Source organism: Taudactylus pleione, unplaced genomic scaffold, assembly GCF_031769625.1.
Source record: "Taudactylus pleione unplaced genomic scaffold, aTauple2 ptg000248l, whole genome shotgun sequence".
Lineage (NCBI taxonomy): Eukaryota > Metazoa > Chordata > Amphibia > Anura > Myobatrachidae > Taudactylus > Taudactylus pleione.
This window is the reverse complement of record NW_028284650.1, coordinates 4,952,811-4,964,010: the sequence shown is the minus strand read 5'-3', so window position 1 is coordinate 4,964,010 and position 11,200 is coordinate 4,952,811.

Sequence of the window (11,200 nt, the reverse complement as noted above, 5' to 3'; positions counted from 1 at the left end):
GGGGGTACCAGCGGTCCTGGCTCTAACGAACTGGGGGCTGCGGACGCTTCCACAGCAGAGGATACTTACCCGGATGCTCAGCTACCGATCCTGATGGTCTTCTTGTCAGCTGTGTTGGCACGCTTGCTGGATACTACCGTTTCCGGTCTTGTGGTGATAATGATCAGCGGATGGCAGATGCAGGTTGAATCGGACACTGGATGACAGGATAAGATGGGGTGTTTCTCCAAAGCGTTTCGACCTTTGTGGTCGTCTTCTGGAAGCATGGAATATGATAGTATTGCTTGGGACGTTCAAATACAGCTGCGTTATCTGTGATTGGTTTATGTGATGACATCATTGTTTGTGATTGGTTCTTGGTTGTCATGGTGATAAACATAGGGGTGGATAGTTGTGGTAATGCCTTCATACTGACGAGGCTGTTTCCGCTTCTATGTATACTTAATCCAGATAGAGTACTCGATATAGAGTGGAAGTATGGATCCTTATATCAGACATATATACAATAGTAATAGATTCATATATTTCGTATGATTAGAGTGATGCTTGGAAAATCTGTATAAAAAGAATACAGTTCTCATAATTAACCTGATAAAGATGTACTTTATTAATGCATACAGTGCTTATGTCATGGTACGTGCAATAAGGAGGAAATACATAATAGGCATTGTGGACACTATCTTATTGTTTATTTTATTTTTATAATAAAAGGACTTCAAGTAGAAGTATAAATCCTAATATTGGATATGTATACAGTAGTAATAGATTCATTTATTTTATGTATAATTCAGAGAATGTTTGAAGAATATGTATCAAAAAAAATATTGTTCTCAGACCTAACATAATACTGACATGCTGTATTGATGTATACAGTACTTATGTCATGGAGTATATATGAGGAGGAAATACATAAAAGGCATAACAGACATTATCTGTATAGCTGTTTAGGTAAAGGAACTGTAATCTAGCTAAATATTCAACTGTCAAATATACGAATATTGTGGAAGGATGGCCTCTGTATCTCTATAATTTATCTAGAGATGCAGGTGAGGTGTTTATCTCACTTCTTACATATTATTGATTTTATCTCGTCTCGATTTAGGCCTTTGGGGTGAAAAGTTTGTAACTTGGACATCCATTCTAATTCTACTTTATTAATGTAATTGTCAAAGTCGCCCCCTCTCCAGTTTGGTTTCACAGTTTGCAACGCTATAAAACTGAGATGTTTCGGATTAGTGTTGTGATGGTCATAAAAGTGTTTAGATAGATTATGGCTAACTAGTCCCTTGCTGATATTTCTAATATGTTCCATAAGACACTACACAGATCCTCAATATATTACAACAAGTAAAATGGGATGACTATTACTGGTTGGTCACCACATATGTGACATCTCTGTATTCATGATTTATCACTGAACAAGGGATCAATAGCATCCGTTTTCATCTAGAGAAAGACCCCGATTGACCCCCAAAACTCCTTGAGGTTATCTTGCAAAGCATAGATTATATCCTCAAACATAATTCTGTTTGGTATGACAACAAATTCTTCCTACAGACCACTGGCACAGCGATGGGCACGAGGTTTGACCCAAGTTACGCCAACCTCTTTATGAGTTGGAGGGAGGAACACAACATCTGGCACACTCAGGAACTTGGGGCAAACCTCTTGCTCTGGAAAAGATATCTAGATGACGGTCTATTTATATGGAAAGGTGACGAAAACACTCAATAACTTTCTGACTAAAATCAACACAAACTCAAACAATCTGATTGTCGCAGCTAACTATAGTAAAACTGATGTCGTGTTTTTGGATCTCAATATTTTTATACAGAATAGAAAGATATATAAGAACACCCATAAAAAACTAGTAGATGTAAATAGTTTCATCCTTTCTACAAGTTGGCACCACCCTAACTGGTTAAATGCTATACCCAAAGGACAGTTCCTACGTTTAAAAAGCAATTGTTCCAGACAGTGTTTGCAAATACGTGCTATAGAGCGTATTTTACCCAGCATTGAGGACCGGGGACTCACATTTGTAGAATGAGTGGGTCCCCGGGAACGCGCTCCGCTGCGGCCAATCTCTAGCTACCGAGTCGGCTAAGATGCTGTGCGCTGCAGCCAATAGCGCTACCCTGTCTATCCCTTCAGAAGCAGTAAGAACTTTCATTCGCTGCCGCCCCTCCTGCTGTTTGGAGGCGGAGCTGGAGACCAAGCTCACAGTCAGGAGCAAAATACAGAACGCTGGGCCGCTGTACAGAGTGGCAGGTCCTATTTTCCTTGGGGCAGCCGCTGTTATCTGCTGGGCTGCGTGTGTTGTCTATTGCCAGAAGTACAGTGCAGACCCGCCCCTCACTATGTGCGGCCAGAAGCACTGTGGAGACACAAGGCCCCACCCCCAGTCTCGCATCTCCTCTGCAAATGGACAGCGCGACCAAAGCCAGCATGTTTGGAATAGCCAGCCAGGTGCCTGCTGCAAATGAGGATGACAGTACAGCAATGCACCTGGTCCCAGCAGTCTCCGACTTTCTGGCTCTAATCCCCACCTCCCCTCCACCCCTAACACCCGGTGTTACCCATACCCCTTCTACTATCCCTACCTGTTCCTCTTGTCGCCATCTCCCCTCCACCTCTTCCTGTATGTGGCTCCATACTCCCTATAATACCCAGTGTCACCCAGTCCCTTCTGCTGTTCCTCTTGTCGCCAGCTCCTCTCCACCTGCTCCTGTATGTGGCTCCCCAACCACTCTAGTACCAGGGGTCACCCAGCCCCTTCTGCTGTCCCTACCTGTTCCCCTTGTCACCAGTTCCCCTCCACCTGCTCCTGTATGTGGCCCCCCCCACCCCCTCTAATACCCAGTCCCTTCTCCTGTCCTTGCCTAACCTTCCTGTTCCTAGCTCCCCTCCACATCTGATTCCTGGAACCCAGCCCCTTCCCCTGTCTACTTCACTTATCCCCAGCTCACTTCTATAATTTCCTGTATGTGGCTCCCATTCCCCTCTAATACCTGGGGGCACCCAGCCCCTTCTCCTGTCCCTGCCTACCCCTAATCCCCTCCCAAAATCCTTTTGTCTCTGGCTCCCCACCTCCTACTCCTGTGCCCGGCTCCCCACCTCCTACTCCTGTACCCAGCTCTGCCTCCCATATGTCAAGATAAGGAGCCAAAAGAACCTACAGCATGAGCGCAGCGCCCCCCCATCCAGCTCCCACAGAATTAAAAGGACAGAAGAGTGCACAGCTAGATGCTAAAAATTCCTTAAGCATTCAAAGGCAAGAAAACAAAATTTTCTTAGTATATTTTTAAAATGTATTTATTGGTCCGTGGTGTTTCATAAAATTATGCTGAAACTACAATTTCTGCATAAATTTATGTATCACCGCTATGTAAGAACAGTCTAATGCAGAAGATTCACAGAAATCTCCTGCAGAAGGCTAACTACTGCAGCAGACTGCAGTCATTATTGTCAATGGGTGCTGCAGTCTGACCAATTCAATTGGGAGTATCAGAGGGGTATTCTAGGGGTATATGGGCATGTGGGGAGGTCTGAAGGTCCAATGGGGAGCTCTAAAGCATAAATTATGATGGGACCAAGAAATGATCAGGTAGGATCCCATTTTTTTTTTTTTTTTTAAAGTGGTGGGTCCCTGGGACCCACATATTTTGTCGCTCAGCACGATCACTGCAGACAAATAGATTTTCTCAAACAAAGTGAAGAACTCTCCAAACAATTTGAAGAAAAATATTATTCACAGACCCTAGTGCAATAATCACTAGAGGCAGTACAACATAGGAACAGAGAGGACCTACTTATTCATAAGGAACCTGGATCAAACCAGAACACAAACTTAATGACTAAGTCAGATTCATTACACAATATTCAAAACAGAGTACACAATTAATTAGAGAAGATTCTAAGAAAACATTGGAAAATACTTCAGGAAGATGATATGCTAGCAGGATTTATACCCAACAAACCCAGAATGACCTACAGGAAGGCACCAGACCTTAGGTCTAAACTGGTAAAAAATCATATTCCGCCAATAAGATCACAACAAACCACTTTATGTACGCTATCAAACAGCTTCTTTCACTGTCATTCATGCTCCGGATGCAAAAGCACCGATGTCATAAGCACCAAACCCACTAGGACATTTAAATCTTGCGCAACACTGCAAATAGAAAGTATGGTGGTCGCTCACATCAGCTTAATGATATTGCACAGGTGCTTGTAAAGGGAGGGGTTTATACTGAACCACAGAAAAAAGATTACCTCCAGCACACTGCAGCAATATTAGGAAAAATACTTGAATCCTACATGATAATAGAAATTCAGAGGTATTGGTTGCATACATTTGCAAATATATGATTAAGCGCCGGGCCAGCGTCAAGGCTCCTCTATACCAGCATCCCTAACATTAAGGGGTTCATGTACGAGGCGCAGAGCAGCCCAAAAGAACCCAGCCAAGGACCACTCCCAGGGCATCACACGAAAAATGGAAGAAAGGTGATAGTGAAGTGTAAAGTATAGATGTGTCAAGATAATCAATGTGTTAATATAATAAGAAAGAATTAAAATTACATAAATAATAAAACAAATGGAAAGGTAATGAAAAAATATCTATGTGAATTAAGTGGTGACGCCCTGAAAAAGGCCCAGCCAGAGCCACTCCGGGGGCCCCACGCCCAAACGCTCACCCCAAAATAATTATTGCTACAAAATAGTAGCACCCACTCTGGTGCCATTTGGAGGTTTTTGGGGTACCTCCTAGGTGAGTCAGCTCTCAGCTTATACATGCAGTACATTAATTGTAATTATATGACCCAGAGTGGGTGCTCCCAGGATGCATTGGGTCCACACTCCCTATACCCTGCCCCCGAGCCGCCTCAGTTTGTAAGTAGTCAAAGGCCGGAGCGGAAAGAGAGAAAGAAGACTGGAAGACTCAAGAATCACACTCACAGAGGAGACGGGAAACTGGTGACCAGTAACATAGCCCATATGAAGCCAGGTGCGTCAAGGTGGGTGCCCTGTGGACTTCGAAGAAAGAGTTAAACAAAGGTAAGTTCTTACCATAACTCATTTTCTTCTTCAGGGTCCATAGGCTCCACAGGGAGACCTTGGGGAAGGCTGGGGACGCTCCTGCGCTGAGAGGAGAATCCGGCGCCCAAAGGAAGCATCCTAAGAGACAAAAAGGTATCAAATGTATAGAACCTTCGAAAGGTCTGGATGGAAGACCACGAGGCCGCCTTACAAAGCTAAACAGCCGAGGCGCCAAGGCGAGCTGCCCACGAGGGGCCCAAGGACAGAGTAGAATGAGCCTTAACAGAAGCCGAAACAGGCAAGCCTGCCTGTGTGTGAGCCTCTGAGATAGTCATACAAAGCCATCTAGCCAATGTTTGTTTATTGGCTGGCTATCCCATCTTGTGAAAACCAAAGAGCACGGACAAACAGTCTTCCGAAGGGAACTGGTACAGTTCACGTAAATCCTGAGAGCACGGACAACATCCAATGAGGCCTCACCTGCCGAGAGGTCTGGTGCCTGAAAGGACAGTACAATAATTTCCTGATTAACATGGAAATTAGAAACCACTTTTAAGAAGAAACTCAGGGCAGGTGCGAAGCACAGCCCTATCCTGTTAAAATATTAGAAAGGGAGGATGACAGGAGAGCGCTCCCAGTTCTTACAACCTCCTGGCCAAAGTAATTGCCAGGAGAGAGACTTAGCTGTTAACCACTTGAGGTCCACTGAATCTAGTGGTTCAAATGGAGGACCCTGGAGGGCCCGAAGAACTACCACCAAATCCCAAGGAGCCACAGAGTGGACAAGGAGTTTGAATCCGGAGAACACCCTGGAGGGAAAAAAAAAAAAGGTGTGAATATCCGGGAGCTATCCTTCGTTGGAACCACACTGACAATGCAGAGACATGTACTTTCAATGACGCCAGACGTAGGCAGAGGTCCAATCCAGCTACAAGGAATGCCAATATTCTGGAAATACAAAACACCTGAGGGTCGTAATCCCGAGAGCAACACCACTGGAAATAAAGTATTCCGCACTCTGTGGTAGATCCTGGCTGAGGCAGGTTTACGCGCTCGAAGCATTGTGCTGATGACTGAGCAAGAGAATCCCCTGGACCTTAGGATGGATGTATGAAGACAGACAACCCAAGTTCAGGTAAAAGGCAAGGACCCTGAGATAACAGGTCTGGACGCTGAGGTTGCAGGAACGGAGTGTCGATGGAGAGACTCCGAAGATCTGAATACCAATGACGTCTGGGCCAAGCTGGAGTCACCAGCAGGACCGTGCCTCCGTCCTGCTTTAACTTCCAAAGACATCGAGGAAGCAGGGATACAGGAAGAAATAGGTACGCAAACTGGAAGGTCAACTTCACTGACAGAGCGTCCACCAAGCTTGCGTCGACACCTCTTGTTCTGGACCCATACACTGGTATGATTGTGACAGAAGGCCATGAGGTCCACTTCTGGGAAGCCCCATCTGTCCACTAGGAGTTAAAACACCTCTTGGTGACGAGACCAATTCCCTGCAAGCACGTAGTGACGGCTGAGGAAGTCCACTTCCCAACTGAGAACCCCTGGAATGAGCACTCCACCCATGTCAGAATGCTGGACACTTCTGCCATTACTGCCCAACTTAGACTGCCTCTTTGATGTTGATGGTTGATGTAAGCCACTGTGGTGGTGGTGTCAGACTGAATCTGCACGGGTTTGCCATGAAGAATGTCTGTGCCTTGTATACAGCCTGAAGTTCCAATATGTTGATTGGAAGAATTGCTTTGACTGCTGTTGAACGGCCCTGAAAGGATTGAGGGCTGGTCACTGCGCCCCAGCCCCGGAGACTGGCGCCTTTTGTTAGGATTACCCAGTCTGGGATCCAAAAGGGGCAACCCTTTGTTAGATGAGGTGTCTGTAGCCACCAAGATAGAGACAGACACACCTCTGGCTAGAGCACAATCGTCTGAGCTTTGATCCGATGTGGTAACCCATTCCACCTGGAGAGGATCAGCCTTTGCAAAGGCCTGGAATGGAACTGAGCATATTCCACCATGTCGAAGGTGGACACCATGTATCCCAGAATCTGCATTGCTGAGTGGATCGACACTCGGCGACTGTGGAGACATCTGCGCACTTGTAGTTGAATTGTGGAGATCTTGTCTGATGTCTGAAAGATTCTCTGATCCTGAGAATCCAGCAAGGCTCCCATATGAATCATTCTCTGTGAGGGATTCAGGGAGGACTTTTTCCAGTTAATTAACCATCCGTGCTTGTGAAGGAAAGCAATGGTTAACTGCAGATGGCGGTGAAGCACTTCTGGGGATCCTGCTAGGAGCAGGAAGTCATCCAAATATGTTAACAGTCAGACGCCCTGACCACGTAGGTGAGCCGCCATGACAGCCATAATTTTGGTAAACATTCGTGGAGTTGTGGATAGTCCAAAGGGCAGAACGAGAAAATGGAAGTGTTGCTGTATAGCAAACTGGAGATATTGCATTGATGTGAGGGCGCTATAGGTACCTGTAGGTACGCATCCTGAATATCCAAATACCATGAAGTCCCCAGGCTCCATAACTAGGATGATGGAGCGTAGGGTTTCCATCCTGAACCTGAGTACCCCGAGGAATTTGTTCAAGGATTTGAGGTTGAAGATAGGCCGATGAGACCCTTCGGCTTCTGAAAAAAGTAACATGAGGTTAGCATGAAACCTCTTACCAGGAGATTGCCAGGCTGCAGTCATGAGTTTAGCTAGATGATCCGATAAGAGGAAATTCTGCTGAAGTTACTTTCTATCATTTAAACAGAGGGTGCTTGGATATAGGGGCTGGCTCGTCATCTTCTATTAATAAGATGGATCTGACAGCTCGCACCAAGGCAGTAATAGCAATTCCTGACACTCTCATCCTCCTCCGTAGAGAGATCAGCATCTGTGACGATAAACACAGCATGTGTAAAAGGATTTACTGGGTAGGGGTTTTCCACCTTGCAACATGGTTTGAGATGTCTGATGGCATGAGCTGTAGCCATCAGACTCTCTACCGAGTTAGAGAGTACATCTACCCATGGTGGGGGTACCAGTATCTCCTGAACCTGATGTGACAACCCCAAAGGGGGAGTTACGTCCTGCTGTAATAACTCCCTCGGGGGAACTACAGCCGGGTCCGCTAGGCGGTCCAATACAGTGGCTAGTACCTGAACAAAGGAGCCCATGTTTTTTTTTTTTTTTATATATATACCCCCTATCAAATACTCCTCCTTAAGCCTGCAGCCCATAACTTGGCTTGACTGATAGCTGTATGGTGTCAGATGCCTGTTAATGCTCCTGCCTTTGCTAGACAGAGCTGCAGAGTAAATGGCACACAATATGGTACTGGGTATAATGCAACCACCGTGTATGTAGGGTACTAGTAGGAAGCAATATACTGGTTCTGTCTTATGCCTGGGTAAGCTGCAGGAGCACACAGCCCAAATATGGCACAGTGCAACGAATGTATGACAAAACCTCACAAAGCACAGGAAAACCCCTGAATACACTTGGATAAGCTGCAGGAGCCCACTGTCTAAGTATGCGACACACTGGTCCTGTCTGACACTTTGGTAAGCTGCAGGAGCCCTTTGCCTAACCCAAGGGAGAAGTATGCAGGAGGACTGGACTACACGCTGGCCTGAGAGATCTGCGATTAACCACCAGAGAAAATGGCCGCTGGAGACCTCAGATGGGGTGTGGTCACAGGGGGAAACAGCTCAGCATAGCCAGACCGCAGTGAAAAGGCGTGCTGAGCTGAGGAGCCGCTTCCCCAGGGAAGGCTGACTCCCCTGACTGAATATTAACCCCTGGGACGCTGGCTTCCCACGCCGATACTGTCCGATGGTCTAGTGGAAGCGAAAGGGTATGGGGGGGCCTGCATCCACCTCAGCACCTCCGGTCTGTCCCGAGACCGGAGGCAATGACTGCTAATATTGCGGTGACCAGCCTTACCATGTCCCCATACATCCGGTCGCAGTCTGGGAAGTCCGCAGGGCCCAGCCAGCACGGACCCCGAGGTCCCGCAGAGATCCCCAGATCGGCGCTGGCGGGGTGGCGGAGCGGCAGCACAGACGTCCAATGGACAGTCTGTTGCTCTGCGCTCTTAAGACAGTTCAAAAAACTATCAAATCATAAAATTAAATAAAATAGCTTTAGGGGCTCTGCGTTAAGTGACCCAGCTCCGGCCAGGCACCAACTCAAATGGAGGTGCCTCAGGCTCCTGGCGGGGTATAGGGAGAGTGGACCCAATGCATCCTGGGAGCTGAAAGCTTTAACTGCGTGGCACCCGGATTTGGTTCCCATCACTACACCCCAAGGTCTCCCTGTGGAGCCTATGATCCCTGAAGAAGAAATAGTTCAATGCTCTTTGCAGACAGGAATTTTTCCAGAACCACTAAAGGAAGCAACTTCTTAAAAAACCTAATTAGACTCCGACTGCATGACCAACTATAGACCAGTAGCAACTGGAAACCCACCTGTATACCAATGATATTTATGATCCACTCCAGTCAGGATTCAGAAGACATAGCACTGAAACAGCCCTGGTATGTGTGCTAAATGATATTCTGATGGCAAGAGACGGAGGTGATTGTTCAATCTTAATCCTTCTGGATCTCTCTGCAGAATTTGATACAATGGACCACAGGATTCTAATAGAGCGCCTAGAAAACTTCTGTGGTCTGGATGGCACAGTCCTTAGCTGGTTCAAATAATTTCTGACTAGTAGGTCACAGAGTTTCTTCTGGAGTAAACTCTTCATCACCAGTGCCACTTCCATGCAGTGTCCCACAGGGTTCTATACTATCTCCCATGCTTTTTGCAGTATACATGCTACCATTGGGTGAAATAATCAGACGTCATGGCCTGGTTTACCACCGCTATCCAGATGATACACAACTGTACATGTCCTTTGTTCAAGGTACTAAGAACCCCATAACAACCCTAAATGGCTGCCTAGCTGAGCTCCAGGAGTGGATGAGTGCCAGTTGGCTGCGACTGAACCCTGATAAAATAGAGGTCCTTATGACAGGTCACAGGACAAGGCTACAGCATAGCCAACCAACAGGACTTACGCTTGGGGGCTCAGAGTTACAAAACACTGAACATGTGCGGAATCTTGGTATTGTCCTGGATAGTGGCTTGACACTTAAACATCAGGTATTAGCCAATCAAATCCTCATTCTTTCATCTGAGGAACTTAGCCAGAATAAAGCACTTAATTCCCTCAGAAGATCTGCCTAAAGTCATACATGAATTTATATAAACACTCCTAGACTACTGCAACGCCCTCTAACTTGGTCTCCCAGCAAAAGAACTGCACCGCTTGCAGATGGTACAAAACGCAGCTGCCAGGCTACTAAGCAACCAGCCACATAACACCCATTCTCTACTCTTCACTGGCTACCGGTCAGATGGCGAATTGCTTTAAAGATTGGCTTACAAACTTTCAAAGCCCTACATGATCAGGGCCCAAGGTACCTGAAGCAGCTTCTGATTCCTTACTGTCCCACTCGATTACTGCGATCCATTGGTGAAGGACTATTAACAGTACCTAGAATCTCCCAGAATTCGTCTGGGGGTCGAGATTTTAGCTTTGTGGCTCCGACTCTATGGAACTCACTTACCCGCACAATTTGAGAGGCCTCCACTCTAGAGTCCTTCAAAAATAAACTCAAGACTCACCTATTCACCCAAGCATTTCACTAATGTCCATTGTTAAGCTTGTTTTGTATTTTGTGCTGTAAAGGCAAATGTAAAGCACTTCTTTTAGGAGAAAAGCGCTATATAAATAACTTATGTATTTTGCATATTGTCATATGTAAGGGCTCATTAACACCGATTCACTGATATCGCACATTTCAGCCACAAGTTTACACCTGAAATGCAATAAAAAGTAGGCGGAATGGGCTCATTCCCAGTATTGTGCTATACCATATCACCATCACATTTAAAGCTCAACAGGATAGTAACTATTTCATAAGTGTGCTGCCAATACAATAAATGCTATTGGTGATGTATGAAACATTATTAAAGCAAGACTAAAGCGGTTTACTTTTTATGCTTTTTTGTGTGAATGAGCCCCTCTCCTTAGAATATAGCGTGTGCTTATTAGTATTTACATTATTATGGCTTATTCAATACTTGACACGAGAAACA